The sequence below is a fragment of the Mustela erminea genome, chromosome 2, assembly GCF_009829155.1.
Source record: "Mustela erminea isolate mMusErm1 chromosome 2, mMusErm1.Pri, whole genome shotgun sequence".
NCBI lineage: Eukaryota > Metazoa > Chordata > Mammalia > Carnivora > Mustelidae > Mustela > Mustela erminea.
In genome coordinates, this window is record NC_045615.1 from 147249258 (window position 1) to 147265458 (window position 16201).

At 35.1% G+C, this 16201-nt stretch overlaps 1 protein-coding gene across 21 annotated transcripts in view; it reads left to right on the plus strand.

The window, feature by feature from the left end:
• Window positions 1-16201, plus strand: part of ADGRL3 (adhesion G protein-coupled receptor L3) — an 827333-nt gene that overhangs the window by 387179 nt on the left and 423953 nt on the right. The window lies entirely within an intron of this gene.

Genomic DNA, 16201 nt, shown 5'->3' on the forward strand with positions numbered 1-16201 from the left:
AAAAACAATGTAAAAGTATTATTTTGTTATCTAGTATATAATGTAATTCATTTAAGCTATTCAAAATATTACCATATTCAAATAATATAACTTAAGTTATCATATAATATCACTGGATAAGGAAAAGAAGGTCTTCAATTCTAACAAAACTGGTCAATGGGAATCCATACTATGAAAGGTTTAAATTATACTAAGATTTCTTGATAAATTAGCTAAATATTTTTTATATATATATATCTTAAATATTTGTTCAATATTACTACGATTTCTTAGAAATTAGTGAAGTCATTCATTTACTATAAGCCTTCATATTTTCTGACTAGATATGCTCACAGAGTAACTTTAAAATAATGAATAAATCACTTATTTAGTAAATTGTTTTTTTCAGTAGGATTTCTATTTAGCCAATTATTTTCTTCTATTATTTAAGGAGTTCTTAAAATTCCAGGGAAATCATGGCATATGTAAAAATCCACAAATTCAAGTATATAAAACAAGAACAATAGTTCTCGAGGCTTATCTTTCTTGTGCTTGAGAAAGCCTGCATTATTTTTAGCTTTTTGTCTAAAATTCTGATGATTAAAATGCTGATATGTATCTTTGAGTATGATTAATATATTGATAGTATCTTTTTTTTTTATAAATAATTATATAAATTGTTACTAGAAATTATAACATGCCCAGTTTTTGATGATCAAAACATCTGTAGTGTACTTGAAGGATGATGGTCTCTCTGGGCAAATCTGAGGGCTTTTGTTTGTCTATTTCTAAAATGCTAATTTATGCTAAGGTGAATATTAATGAGAAATAAGGTTTTTAAGTTGGGGATTCCATGTGATGGAAGTTTGGTTGCATTTGGTTCTTCTTGTGTGGCTCTTTCCTTGTTATATCTCATTTTGTGTCTCTTCTTGTTACACATTTGACATGTCGCCAACTATGGTTAAATTCTCTGATGTTATGCCTAAAAGAAATCTAATTAATTCATGATGTGTAGATGTTATAATGGTGTCTGTCCTGAGTGGTTTTCCATGTGGAGTATGAATGAGCATTAAGACTAAATGGTTATTTTATTTTATTTATTTCTGCCAGACTCAACAAACAAAAAAATAGATTCTTTGAATCCATTTGAGGTGTGGGTTGAGGAGGAAATTCTGCTTTTCTGTGATTAGCTTTTCATTTTAAATGTGGCAGAAGCATTAACTTCAGTAGCTCTTTGATCTCTTTATGATTTTCATTGAAATTGTTTTAATCCTTTTATTGATATTATTAATGGCTCCCAAAATAAGCCCTTAATCTTATAATTATTGCAAAAAATAGTTACAATGGATCCTCTCAAGCTGCTGAATTATATGGGATGTGTCTGTAAAGTGACAAATCTGAAGAGTAAAATTGCTTTAAGCACCCTGAGTGAATCATTTGTGGAAGCCCCCTGGTGGTTTCTCAAGTAAGTGTTGTCAGCTCAAATAACTGTGGTTAATTCTGCATGGAGGCGAATTCTTTGGTTGTATTTGGACTGTTAAATACACTACATTTATATTTGCCCAAATTAAATGCTTTTGACTGTTAGAAGAAATCAGGTTCTATCTTGTAAGTTCCCAAGAGATGAGATAGCCATGTCTGCTTCGGCTGCTTTATAATTAATGAACTTTCACTGTTTTGCCAGTGACAACATATTAAATAATGCTAATAATTTCTAATTATGATGTGGATGTATCATAATAATAACAATACGGAGAGCTTCAATGATCCATTTGAATTTAGATTATAATGGGGAAACTTCTAAGAGATATTTAGATAGTTACTGCTTTCACTCATTTAAAGTTCTAAAAATACATTGTATCAATGTCTAAACATTTTTAAGTGTGTCTCTGGATCGGAGAATTATATTACAAAATACAAAATGTTTTCATGTATCCTTGTATAACCGTGTTAAACAGCCTTCGTAACTCACTTCAGCCTCATAAATTAGATGTGTCACAGGCAAGGGCAGACATGAAATAGTTTTCAAGTAGATGTTTGAATACACATTGAACAAATACATAAATAAAACTGTATAATAAAATTTAGTTTTGAATGAAAAACTGGGGACTTGTTTTAAAAGGGTATGGCACGTAATGTCCATATTTTTCCCCAGTAGAACTTTGCCGTCTGAAACCTTCTCTAGAGGAGCCAGACCCTTCACCGTCTGGTGGAAGACACCTTGTTTTCTCAGATCCAAGTGTGTTCTGTCGCCATTTTGCCTTCATCCCCTCTGGAAGTTCTGTGCTTTTTTTCTTCTTTCGTTATCCTACTAGAAGATTTATTAAAATGTCAGAACACATTTCCTTATCCTTCTCAGAACTTCTGTTTTCACTCACTTGTTATCGTCTGCATCTTCTTTATTGCCCCTAAACATTAAAGAACCCGCATTATCACACCCCAGAGATGTCTTGTCTAAAGTAAATTGCAGGCTTCTAGAGGGCAGACCTTCTGTTGATTTTACCTAAAACTACTTTCTGATGTTTAATGGTGTGTAAATAAATAACTAAATGTGCTCTCTGATGGTGTCATGCCACTTAAAATCTTAATTCTATTATCTGAGTGATTTTTGCTTGTTCTATTTTACATTTACACGTTTCAGAGATTTGAAAAATGGTACATACAGCTTTAGAACCTAAATGTGAAAAATGACTGTTGGCAACTGATAACTGCAAAAATTTTACATTTTGAATGCAGCTGAGGTTTCGCGTTATCTTCAGCTATTAATGGAAATATTTCCATTTTTAACTCCACCAACACTTGAAATTCCGCAACGTGCAGTGCCCCGTGACAACTTTGAAGTTTGGTGGATGAGTAAGCCAGGCATGGTTCCTGCCCACACACCTATAGCTTTTTGGCAGATAATACACAAACAGCTAGATTATTTGCTCGGTGTTTTATTTTTACATCATTTATGTTTATTGAGGAGTTGAAAAAAAGGAGGAAAGCTCTTTTGGCCAGATAATATTAAAGAATGTTCACTGGAGAGGGAAGGTTCAGCTAGTCCTTGAAGGATGGCAGCATTGGTGGAACCGGAAGAGACCAAAGTGATATTAGATTTATAATATATTAGGTATATAAGATATATGAGGTATATAAGGTACCCAAAAGAGCATGAGGGAACAGTTTCCCTTCAATGACCCCTTACCCAACCTCTTCTGCCATGGCTTCCAAAGCTTATTGGAGCCTGCTCTGCACTATCTCATCTCTCCAAAACCTCTTTGAAATGTGCCACTTCCTGAGGCAAGCACCCCACCAACCTCCCCACAGACTGAGTTCACATGCTCTTAAGAAACCTCGATAAACTGATGATAAACTAGCTTCACGCTATCCCCATTATCAGTACAAAGTCCTGTTGGAGTTCTTCTTAGTAGTTGGACAAAAACGCCATCTAAATGCGGGAAGTTTGAGTATCATATGACTTCCTCATGCCATCTTTTTGGACACATATTTTAAATATGTGGTGTAACAGTATTACTTTTTGTGGAATTGCTTCTATTATTCAAATTGAAAAGGCATTTGTGAACAGGTATATATGTGTGTGTATATAGTGTACATTTATTGAGGTTCAATACACATATGGACATCTGCACATATCATAAATACCTACAACTCAGTGGATTTTCGCAAACCAAGCTCAGGTTAAGACATAGAACGTTAACAGCATCTCAAAGGTGTTCCTTTAAACTCTGCACCAGCCATACTCCACGCTTTGTCCCAAGTTTTACTGCTGTTGAGCTTCTAATACCTTGTTTTGCCCATTTTACAATTTATATATGAATTTATATGGCATATGTTTTTTGGTGTCTGGCTTCTCTCATTCATTACATTCATTTTTTAATATAATATTGTTGAGACATTTTTATATATCATGTATTGTATATATTTTATATATCATATAACATATATATCAGATAATCCACTCACTTGAAGTATAATGTTATATTAAGTAAATTTGCCAGTTTACCAACATCACCATAAATCAGTTTTAGAATATTTCCATCACCACATTAAGATCCTGATGCCCAGGGACACCTGGGTGGCTCAGTGGGTTAAAGTCTCTGCCTTCGGCTCAGGTCATGGTCCCAGGGTTCTGGGATCGAGCCCCACATCGGGCTCTCTGCTCAGCAGGGAGCCTGCTTCCTCCTCTCTCTCTGCCTGCCTCTCTGCCTGCTTGTGATCTCTGTCTGTCAAATAAATAAATAAAATCTTTAAAAAAAAAAAAAAGACCCTGATGCCCATTACGGATAACACCCCCATCTCCTTCCCACACCACACAATGATAAATAAATACATTTTCTCTATATATGTCTATTCTTAATGCATTGTTTTAAGCTAAAAATTGAATGTTTTAAAAATATTTTATTTATTTATTTGACAGACAGAGATCACAAGTAGGCAGAGAGGTTTGGGCGGGGGGGTCAGGCTTCCTGCTGAGCAGAGAGCCTGATGTGGGGCTCAATCCCAGGACCCTGGGATCATGACCTGAGCCGAAAGTAGAGGCTTTAACCCACTGAGCCATCCAGGTGCCCAAAAGTGAATTTTTAAAATCAGATTAGATTTATTGGGCATTTCAGTGGGTAGAGTATAAAAGAAAAAGCATTTATTTCTGGAAACATGGATATAAATATGTTTCTTGCATCTTGAATTCTTTTGGAATCAAAGATCATAATCTAGACATTTAATAAATACCCTCTTTAGATTTTCCTGTCGAGTGAGATGTTAAATATGTAAAGTAAGATGATTTTTTTTCTACTTAAATGAGTGATCGGAGTTTTACTTTTAATCTTCTACCAGCATTTTATCAAGGTTACATTGTCATATGTCCTTAGTCACAGTGGGAACATGCAAAAAAAGACAGTGGGGGAGGGAGTGAGGAAGGGAAGAAAGCGGAAAGAAAGTTGTTTCTCACCCTTCTGGAAAAGTTAGATTTCAGTTTATATCGGTACCACTACAGGGGATTTTATAGCTGACAAAAAAATCTTGGTTTTTGTTGTATTCAATCCCGGTGAGGTTAAGAATTCTTACAATAGCTGTCGAAGAAGAAATGTCAGTGGCAGTTTCTGTGTGTACATAACTGAATAAATGTTCTGCAATAACTGTGCATATATATATATATATATGTATGAGTTTTTCAATTTGAGTATTCTCCTTCATTCCTTTAACAGAATTATTACATTATATCTTGCGTTTCTCTTATGAATTATAACAGATCAAAAATAATCCCTCATATCAGGGATTTTCCATTGACTGCTTGTTCTATGCAGTAAAAAGAACAGATGGGCATAGAAACTATAATATATAACTCTTTGCCTTAAGAATTACTCTTTGTGTGCATGTTTATTAGGGAGAAAAGGAAGCGAAATGAAGGAAGGAAGGAAGATAAATCTCATTATCAAATCTGAAATGTAGCGAATATGGAGAAGCTGGGAATTTCCTGTCTGGAAGACATTTACCTCTTTGTTAATATATCAGCCCATTTCAATTCTGAGAACACATTTGATAATGTCTTACTGAAATGCTTGCAGTATTGCTTGCTATTCATTTAAGTTTGAATGAAATTATATTACGTATGGGTGCTTTGAAACTTGAGAGTTTAGTAAGTGATTAAACTATTTCAGGATAGGTTAGGATAAAAGCTAAAGGGAATCTTGTTGGCTGTCTCTTCCAGAACTTGGGAAATATTAACTCTTCATGCAGCCGTTCTCAAAGTATGGTTCATGGGAATTTGAAATTCCTGAGTTCTTTCTAGGGATCCACAAGGTCAAAACTATTTTCATAATAACTCTAACTTATTGTTTGCCTATTTCATTGTATTAGATATAGCCACTGATTGTGCCAAAGCAATGGTAGGTTAATCTGATGCCATCTTAGCAGAGACCAAGACTGTAGAAATAATTTACTTTGAAAAATTTCTCAGTTTTAATTTCTGACATGGCGCATAATAACATAACTTACACAAACTGATAATCTTTGAGAATCTTATTTATATTAAGAGTTAAAGAGGTCACGAGACAAAAGGGTAGAAGAATTGATGTTTTAGCAAATATGTTTTTTTCATTTCTGCTTATGGCTGAACATTAGTTATGTTTGTCTTTATTCCTTTATGTTGCATAATACTGAGTTTTAAAATCATCTGGAGTTTTCTTCATGAGTGAATGATTATTTTTATTGAAGTATAGTTGACATACAATATTGTATTAGCTTCAGGTATACAACAAGGCGACTCAACAATTATATTATGTTATGAAATGCTCACCATGGTAAGTGTACTTACCATCTGTCACCATTCAAAGTCATTACAGTATTGTTGACTGTATCCCCTAAGCTCATTTGATTTATAAAATCTAAGAATCACTTTTTTTTTTTTCATTTGTAGTGAATGATCACATTAGCTGTTTCCCGATCTCCAGTTTTTTAGGTACTTTTACACTTTGTGGTCAGTCTGTAGAACTTGACATCTTGTGGAAAATGTTTAAAAGATATCACCAAGGAAAGAAATATAGTTTTCTGTAAAGGGGAGATAAAATTTTCTCTTTATCTATACAGGATAAAAACACTGTAGTAATCAACTTCAGTATAGCTTAAATTCATATGGAAAAGGACGAAGCAGGTTATGAACATCAATTCTGTCACTGGTTAAATTGGATACCACAGGACTCTGGAAGAGTATAAGTTCTGATGAGATTTAACAGACATTCAGAATAATACCTCAGTTGCCTTGTCATTACGGTGATTTTAAAGATTGCTAAGGCTACTGGGGTGTAGATCTCAAAATATTTTTACTGCCTTTTATGTTTCATTTTACTGATGAGGAGGCTGAGGTACATGGTATTTAAGAAATTCACTTAAAATTACTTGATATACGATGGTATAAATGTGACTGCTCCTTTTGGCCGCAAAGCCCATGATTTTTTTTTTTTAGCCTTTTTTTTTTCCTTCTCAGACACATTTTAAAAATATTCAAAAAATTTTAAAAAATATTTAAAAATATTTAAAAGTCATTTTTGTTATCAGAAAGATTATTTTCATTTCTTAGTACATTAGAAAGAGTAAGATTCAAATCCATACATAAAATATATATAGTCCAATTAATCATTTGTTGGTTAAAGAAGAGTAAAGTTTTAATAAGAAACCAACCTTACAAAATTGATCAATATAACCATTGAGTTACATTTTTAGGAAAATATCCTTTCCTTGCCTACTGATTATTTAGGCATTTTACCTCTAGCTGTAGTTTTAATATTCAGGGTATAATATGCCTTGTATAAATAGGAAATATATTGTTATTGGTAATAATAATACCTATATACATTTGTTGTATACTTCTTTTTTTTTTAAGTTTATTTATTTATTTGACAGAGAGAGATCACAAGTAGGCAGAGAGGCAGGCAGAGAGAGAGGGGAAAGCAGGCTCCCTGCTGAGCAGAGAGCCCGATGCAGGACTCGATCCCAGGACCCTGAGATCGTGACTTGAACCGAAGGCAGAGGCTTAACCCACTGAGCCACCCAGGTGCCCCTGTTGTGTGCTTCTTATTTGACCCAAACTCTGGTAAAGAATTCACGTTTCATTAGTTCTTCAATTCTTCCCCATAACCCTAAGCAACACCTGTTGTTATCACTCCCATTGTACTAATGTGGTAGTGAAAACACATAGGAATTTACTTGCTGAAGAATTTAAGTTCGTACACTGTCTTATTTGGGAGATTTAAGACTTTGTCCATTATAGCAAGGGTGATAAAATGACAAGGTATTTAAAATGCTTAAGAACTATGCTCTTGATGATGATCATGAAGGTGAGAAAAGAAACTCATTTATTCTTATGCGAACATTCAACCAAATATTGGATTGGTTTGGCTCAGGTTTTATCCATATCCAATTACAGCCAGATGCAAATTTTTTTATTGAAGTTTTTGGTAGAAATAATTTAATTATTGTGAATCCAAAGGTCTCGAGACTCTCAGCTTCTTTTTTATTTGAATCAATTGTGTTTATGAAGTGCTTTAGATAATTTAATGCTTCTTGGAAAAACAAGCATTGCCAGGACAGAGCTGATTGTATAACTAATACTAAATATTCAGCTCTAACTATTTTATGAGCAAGATTTTTTTGAGAACTTCCTGTAAGCCAGACAATGTTCTAAGCACTTTATATGAATTAACACATTTAATTCTTCCCTTACTCCTGTGTAATGGATGCTGTTGTCATTCTTCAGTAATGGTGGAATTAAGGCACACAGAGTTTAATTAACATCCAAAAGTTACATGGTATCTCCAAAGCTGAAATGTTAACCTAGGCGGTGCCGCTCTAAAATCCATGATAACTATTGCAATCCATTGCCTTGTGTGCTCAGTCTAAAATGTGCACTATTTTTTTATAAAAGAGACTAAGCTATAAAACAAGTGTGCACCAGTCCCTGTTACTGAAAAGAAAATATACATGTGTCTATGTCTGTGTGTATAGGTTCATCCCACCGACACATGCGCTATTAGTGGTTGCCTATCTTTTTCACATACAAATAACGAAAACATGGCATGGAACTTATTAAATGGAACTTATTAAATGATATGACATTTATTTAGAATCTGCCTTAGGATAACTTTTCAGGCAAAAACAGTTGAGTACTTGTGAAGAAATATTTAGTTTAAAAAAAAAAAAAACCTGGGGTGCTGGGTGGCTCAGTGGGCTAAGCCTCTGCCTTCGGCTCAGGTCATGGTCTCAGGGTCCTGGGATCGAGCCCCACATTGGGCTCTCTGCTCAGCAGGGAGCCTGCCTACCTTCCTCTCTCTCTCTGCCTGCCTCTCTGCCTACTTGTGATCTCTGTCTGTCAAATAAATAAAATCTTAAAAAAAAAAAAAACCAATGAAATAAGATTTTGTTTTTAACATTTTGGACTTTGTGGCAACACAGTTAACTATAGCAATACTTCAGTAAAAATAAAAACAAACATTGGTTATGATGGGGAATAAGTTGAAATTTACATGGCATATGAAAATAAAATAAAATGAATGTCAATATATAAACTATGGAACAGGGAAGGCTCATGAGTTAGAAACTAAATACATCATATGAGTACTTTGAAATACTTGTAAATGAGAAAATATATCATGCCAGCCTTTCTTAATTAAACTTGAATATAAGTAAAGAATGCTTTAAAATTTCTAATGTTTTATATAATGAGATTTTAGATGGCATGAATGTTCAGAAAGCTTTTGCTAATAAGTTATATAGATTAAAGTGGATCTTTATTTGTACTGAATTATAGTAACTTTGCTTTATTGTATAAGTCTATTCTTGTTTGGGTTTTTTAAAATTTTTCATATCTTATAAAAATTCAATTGTGCTAAAAGCATTGCTAATTTTTTCTCCATGAATATTCTACTAGCCATAAGCTTTAGTTGATTCATTGTTTCTTTGTTATTAAAAATATTACCAAATACAGCCAAATATGAAAAAAAATGCTACCAAGTATAGTTAGAAAATCATTCTGTGTAATACATTTTGAATCTTCCCATTATGTGCTGATATGAAAGTACTTTAACTCTGTGAGAAATGTTATTTCCCAAGTTGTTGGGGAATAACTATTATCCTAATATTTGTTAAATGAAAAAGAGCACTAATTGGTGCTGGTTTCCATAAAATTCGATATTTACTTTATCACATGTATAGCAGGAAGATATGTAAATCATATTTATTTATAATTAGGTTTACTAAGTAGCAAAAGCAAAATATGTTTTTCTGCATATGGGCTGATTTCAATAGATAAATATACGTATGTGTGTTTTGGCTTGAAAAGACTTGAAGTCTTTCCAAAATACTAGTACCCGTAACTGTTGGTTCTATCAACCTTACAGAAATAAACATTTGGAACTGTTTCTTGGACTTATTAGTATATTGAGAAAGTAAATGCTTGGTAAAGAAAAGAAGTCTGCAGGAATACCACAATATAAAAAGAACACATACTTTAGAAGCTGTTAAAAAGGTAAAAAGAGGGGCGCCTGGGTGGCTCAGTGGGTTAAGCCGCTGCCTTCGGCTCAGGTCATGATCCCAGGGTCCTGGGATCGAGTCCCGCATCGGGCTCTCTGCTCAGCGGGGAGCCTGCTTCCTCCTCTCTCTCTCTGCCTGCTTGTGATCTCTCTCTGTCAAATAAATAAATAAAATCTTAAAAAAAAGAAAAGGTAAAAAGACAGGGGTGTTACAAAAGGAGGAAACTGGAGAACGATAGGTTTGAATGTGAGATGATATTTAACTGAAAAGAATCTTTTCAGCTAGAATTATTTACATTGTCGATTTATTCAGAAACACTTTGATGCTCCCAAACTTTTACCACCGACCACCTAAACAACTCAAGGCATTTTACATTTAATTAATATACTTGTGAAGACTTGAATTCATTTCTCAAATATACTATACTCATGATATATAAAAGGTTCATGACAGTCCTCTACCAATATGAGCATCTTATTATTAAAAGTAGTATTCCAATATTATCTCCTAATTTAGCAACATTGACTTATTTGTTTCATGATAATAGATGTTCTTGCTTTATTTTCAGAATTATACCCATGAAGCCCACCAAAGCCTGGCTATAGACAACATCATTGAATGTGATATATATGAGCTTTGTGTTTCTGATATATGTTATATCTATACATTTTTAGCTTATATAAAAAAATTTTTCTGTTTTTCTCTAAACAAACCAGAAATATTATTTTTCTTCACATTATGGTATAAAAATACCTATGACCAGTTTGATCCCTGACAACCTTCTAGAATGTGGGACTTATTTCTCTGCAGGTATTTTAGAAATTAGAGTCAGAAAAAATGTACTTCTTTTTCACAAATTAGTCTCTGCAAAATTTATCATAATAAAAGGTCCTTCACCTTTCCAAGGAATTCAAGTAGATCATCCTTGCCTGAGGAGATATAATTCTGAATTACTTTCCAACTTGAGTTCTAAAGAAATTGTAGAGTCCTTCAAATGACTTTACATTTAATTATTTCCTCCAATAGCATTTCCCTGCTGTGACATAATAAAAAAAAATTCTACAACTATAACAACAAACATTATGTGTATTACAGTATTTCACTGAAAGTTATAGAAGTGGAAAGGAATAAATTAATAAAAGCATGGCAAGCCCACATGGATATTAGAGTGGGATATGAGCCTCTTGCAAACCAGCAGAAAATGTGTCTCAGTGAAAGTTGTGAAGTAGAATCACATATCTACAATGTTACACATTAGTGCACACAAACGAAAAGATCATTCTTGGAGTGTTGCAGCTGGATACATATGGGATAGCTGTAATTGCATTATAAAAGCATGTCAGTAGCAAATGATAAAAAGAAGCTGCGCTGTAAATCTTCACTCCTAGATTTTTTCGTCGGCTGTATCATAATTTCTTACAGAAATTGACTGAAGGAAATGTTGTTTTGATGGTGATAGCATGAACTCAACATATCCCAGAGGGGCAGCTCTGCAAGTAGTATGTCAACACTGCTGACATACTTGTGTACACACACACACACACACACACAGACGAATAGAAGGAACATAACTTCTGAAATATAAGTGTATAGGGTATTTATGATGTGTATTTCTAGGATGCAGATTAATTTCAAGGAAAATACTATATATATTTACCCAGGAATCTGATAGTTAAATATTATCTGATGGTTCAAGTTTTCAGTTTTACTTTTTCTCTCATTTATGAAGAAATAAAGGGATATGTTTATTATCCATTTATGTTATTCTTTTATTTAAAAATATTTTTATTTGTGGGGTACCTCGATGGCTCTGTCGGTTAAGAGTTCCACTTCTTTTTTTTAAGATTTTTTTTTTTTTTAATTTTACAGAGATCACAAAGTAGGCAGAGGGGCAGGCAGAGAGAGAGGAGGAAGCAGGCTCCCCGCTGAGCAGAGAGCCCGATGTGGGGCTCAATCCCAGGACCCTGGGATCATGACCTGAGCCAAAGGCAGAGGCTTTAACCCACTGAGCCACCCAGCCGCCCCGAGTCCCACTCTTGACTTGAGCTCAGGGTGTGATCTTAGGGTCATGGAATCGAGCCCCATGTCAGACTCCATGTTCAGCACTGACTCTGCTTGAGATTTTCTCTCCTTCTCCCTCTGCTCCTTCCCCTACATGAGAGATTTTATTTCTGGGCAAAGAGCTCTGGTTCTGGGAAAAACTTTAATACACATCAAGTTTACCTTTGAAACTTGGAATGTGTTTTTTGTTTTTTTCTTTTGTTTGGCTGGGGTTGGGGGGGGCTTTCATTTCTTTAATTTCTGGAATCTTAGGTCTCATTTCTATAGTATATACAGCCTCTTTTTTCTACCCAACTTTAGGCTTCATAGCCCTAAGTAAGAATGCCATCACTTTCTTACTTTAAAATTATCTTTGGACCTAAGAATGATTCTGATCTCAGGTAAAGAACATGCCTAAAAATGAAGAAAGAATGCTCACCAAAGGTACTGCTGTATGTTCTTGATAAAATGAGAGAAATAGTTGCTGGGAAGATAATCAAAACTCTCCATTCCCTCATCCAAAGATAATGTGGTATTTTATGTGAAAGATCAGAAAAGGGTTACCCATCAATAGAAATTACCATGCTAGGCATAGTACTGTATATTACACAATATAACCAGTGCTATTGCCATTTCTTCAAAGTGTTTGCTTTCTGCTTAGGAGTTCATCTACACCGAAGCAAAAGGCTGAATTTTGAGCTATGAAAATGTCACTTAAGAATGTGGCTTAGGAATGTTTTCACAGATTATTCCTTTAGGTTTGGTATTGAATAATCAAATTCTGTAGATTTTCTCTATTCTATAGAGAAAAGATTTTGAGTAGGAAAGGTCAAATGATAATCTTCCTAGATTTTTAGAGGAAAGGGTCTTACCCTTGTGAATTTTGTCTTCAGTGTCATTTCATTCTGCCGATGTTGAAAACATCTTGATAGACCACATAAGGAACAGTCACCCACATACTGTTTACATTAGTAATTAACAGAGAATTGTAAGAGAGATTATAGACAATGTCACCACTTCAACATTTTCCTCTTAATGAAATAACCAGCACAGTGGGAAGCCAGCTGCATTTTTAAACCCAGCAGGGGAAACTGTGGAAGAGAGACTATTAAGTGTGGGAGAGAGAAGGGTTTGAATACAGAGTTTGCCACCAGTGAAAATGATAAGAAGTACTCTTAATAGGAAACGCTTCTTGGACAATCCAATCTCGGAGTTTAGAAAATTTCAGGATTCTTTCCAAGTATACGTTGCCACACATTTTCTAGCACAGCGGGACACTGTGTAGGCTAAGAAGCCACAAAACCTCAGTAGGATCAGAATTCTTCTTGCCTTGGGAAGACCCTTCTCCATAAGACTAGAACACAAATTATTTAAATATATTCTTTTACAGGTCCTCATAGATTTTGGAATAATGTACTCATCTGTCAGCATTCAGAATATTTTCGGAAAGAAAAAAAACCAGCAGGAACAGCAGCTCTTTGGAACTCTAAGCTTACTAACCCCCTTTCCTCTCATTTATTTGTTTGTTCTTTTGTTTTCGTCTTTTTTCCCTTCTGGCATTCAGTTAGTTTAATGGCACTAATGGCTAAGAATGATTCCAATCCCAGGTAAAGCACATCCTAAAAATGCGAGAAGAATGCTTACCAAAAGTAAATCTGTATATTCCTGACAGAAAAAGAGATAAAGAGATACTGCGGAGATAGTGAAATCTCTCCACCCCCTACTCTTCATGCCGAATATCACAAAATGGTTTGCCTTTTACTACAAATAATAATGCCAATTGAAAACTCAGAGTCTGAGAATTTTTAAAAAATTTTTTTTTAATTTTTAAATAAACATAATATATTGTTAGCCCCAGGGGTACAGGTCTGTGAATCGCCAGGTTTACACACTTCACAGCACTTACCACATCCCATACCCTCCCCAGTGTCCATAACCCCACCCCCCTTCTCCCAACCCCCCTCCCCCCAGCAACCCTCAGTTTGTTTTGTGAGATTAAGAGTCTCTTATGGTTTGTCTCCCTCCCAATCCCATCTTGCTTCATTCATTCTTTTCCTACCCCCCAAGCCCCCCACGTTGCATCTCCACTTCCTCATATCAGGGAGATCATATGATAGTTCTTGTTTTCCGATTGACTTATTTCGTTAAGCATAGTATCTTCTAGTTCCATCCACGTCATCATAAATGGCAAGATTTCATTTCTTTTGATGGCTGCATAGTATTCCATTGTATATATACCACTTCTTTATCCATTCATCTATTGATGGACATCTAGGTTCTTTCCAGAATCTCAGAATTTTTGAAGTCTCTGTAGTACCAAATCCCTGACAAAAACCAAACCAAACCAGAGAGGACAAACATTTTTCCCACATGGCGGTGCTTCAATTTCAAAAGAAAGAAAGCCAGTGCCTCAGTTTCAATCTTTGGGCGAGTAGAGCTAGAACACCTGATGCCACGGGATCTGACAGAGATTCTGCATGAAAGAAGTGGTGTTTGGCTCTACTTAAATTTGAATTCAAATTTTAATTTTGTTACAAGCTTTGAGTCTCAGTCCTTTGGGGATTCTCCCTGTCTTTCCAAAACTGGGCTATGGAAACTAACCTGGAAGGGTTGGCTGGTGCTGCCCCCTGAGTGTGCTCAGGCACATCTGATCCCAGACCCAGATGCCTTCCTGACATTGCACCTGCCTTCCACTCCAGGTTGTCGCCATCAAGCTAATGAAAGAAGTTGGATCTGTGATCCTGGACCAGCCTTTATAACAATCACGGCTTTTAAAATTACTTAATTTTTTAATCAATAGTATTTTCTCTTTGAATAAAATGTTCAAAAATGTTAAAAGAGAAGTACCATCACAGTTTGCCCATGGAAGGAAATAACCACGAATTCTATGCTGATTTTTTCCAGCTCTTTTAATATTGTATATTATGTGTGAGCACACAAAAAAGTCCTAAAGCAATGTAAAATCTCAAATGATCCTTTTTTCCCCTTCCTCTAGCTCAAATTGCACTTTGAAACTCGATAAAACAATTCCATATGTTCTACTATAAAAGTAATGGCTGCAATTTTACAGAGTCCTAACATCTTTTGTTTGTTTACACATAGTAAATGAACCATTGTTAAATATCACACAGCACATAGTATGATTCATTTCTAACGAAAAAAAAAGTACATATTGCTTTTAGCAGTAACCAAACACTTTAAAACTATTTTCCATTTCAATATGAATAAAAAAATTAAAAAAGTATATTATAAACCCATGAGGTCTATTAATCTACAGAAGAATTAGAAAATATTCATTGTCAGAAGTAACTACCATGCACTAAAATGGAAATTAATTATTCCATTTTTGGGGGAAGCCTTTAAACTTGTCTTACGATGAAAAGACATGGAAGGAGAGAGTTCGATAGTCGACCCAAGTTGTTTGCCTTGTTACTTAGAAGCTAGAATGGTAGAAAGCTAATGGAGTCTTCTTCACCCTGAGGAAAGGATAGAAAAGGGTGGTGTGTATAGGGTGAGGCCAGACGAGCAACTTCATTTTGCCTGTGTGCAGCTGGCCTGGAATGAGTGTTCCCAAGAGCTCGTCTTTGGTTTGCGCAGTGTCATCCTTCACCATTTGCCATTTCCTCTACAAGAAATTTTAATTCACTTTGTTGTCAGGCTGAACTAAACAGCCTGTAGGGTGTATATGTTACCCAAAAGGTAAAGTGATCCATGCCATACCAAACACAAATTACTTGGGTCATCTGTTACTTGAGTAATCGGGTGTTCACAGAAGACTAGGACAAGAAACTACAGTTGGGGGTGGGGGGCAATTCAGTTCCTTCTACCACCTGAATAGAATTTTGTCCTGACTTTCCTCTCATTTTTGTGCCTTAACTTTGTGACTCTTGCTCTATTTTTTTTTCCAAGATTTTATTTATTTATTTGATAGAGAGAAATCACAAGTAGGCAGAGAGACAGGCAGAGAGAGGGGGGGAAGCAGGCTCCCCGCCAAGCAGAGAGCCTGATGTGGGGCTCAATCCCAGGACCCTGAGATCATGACCTGAGCTGAAGGCAGAGGCTTAACCCAGTGAGCCATGCAGGTGCCCACTGACTCTTGCTTTTGTTCTCTATGGCAACTTGCTTTGATTGTAAAACATAATTAGGAATGAAGTAT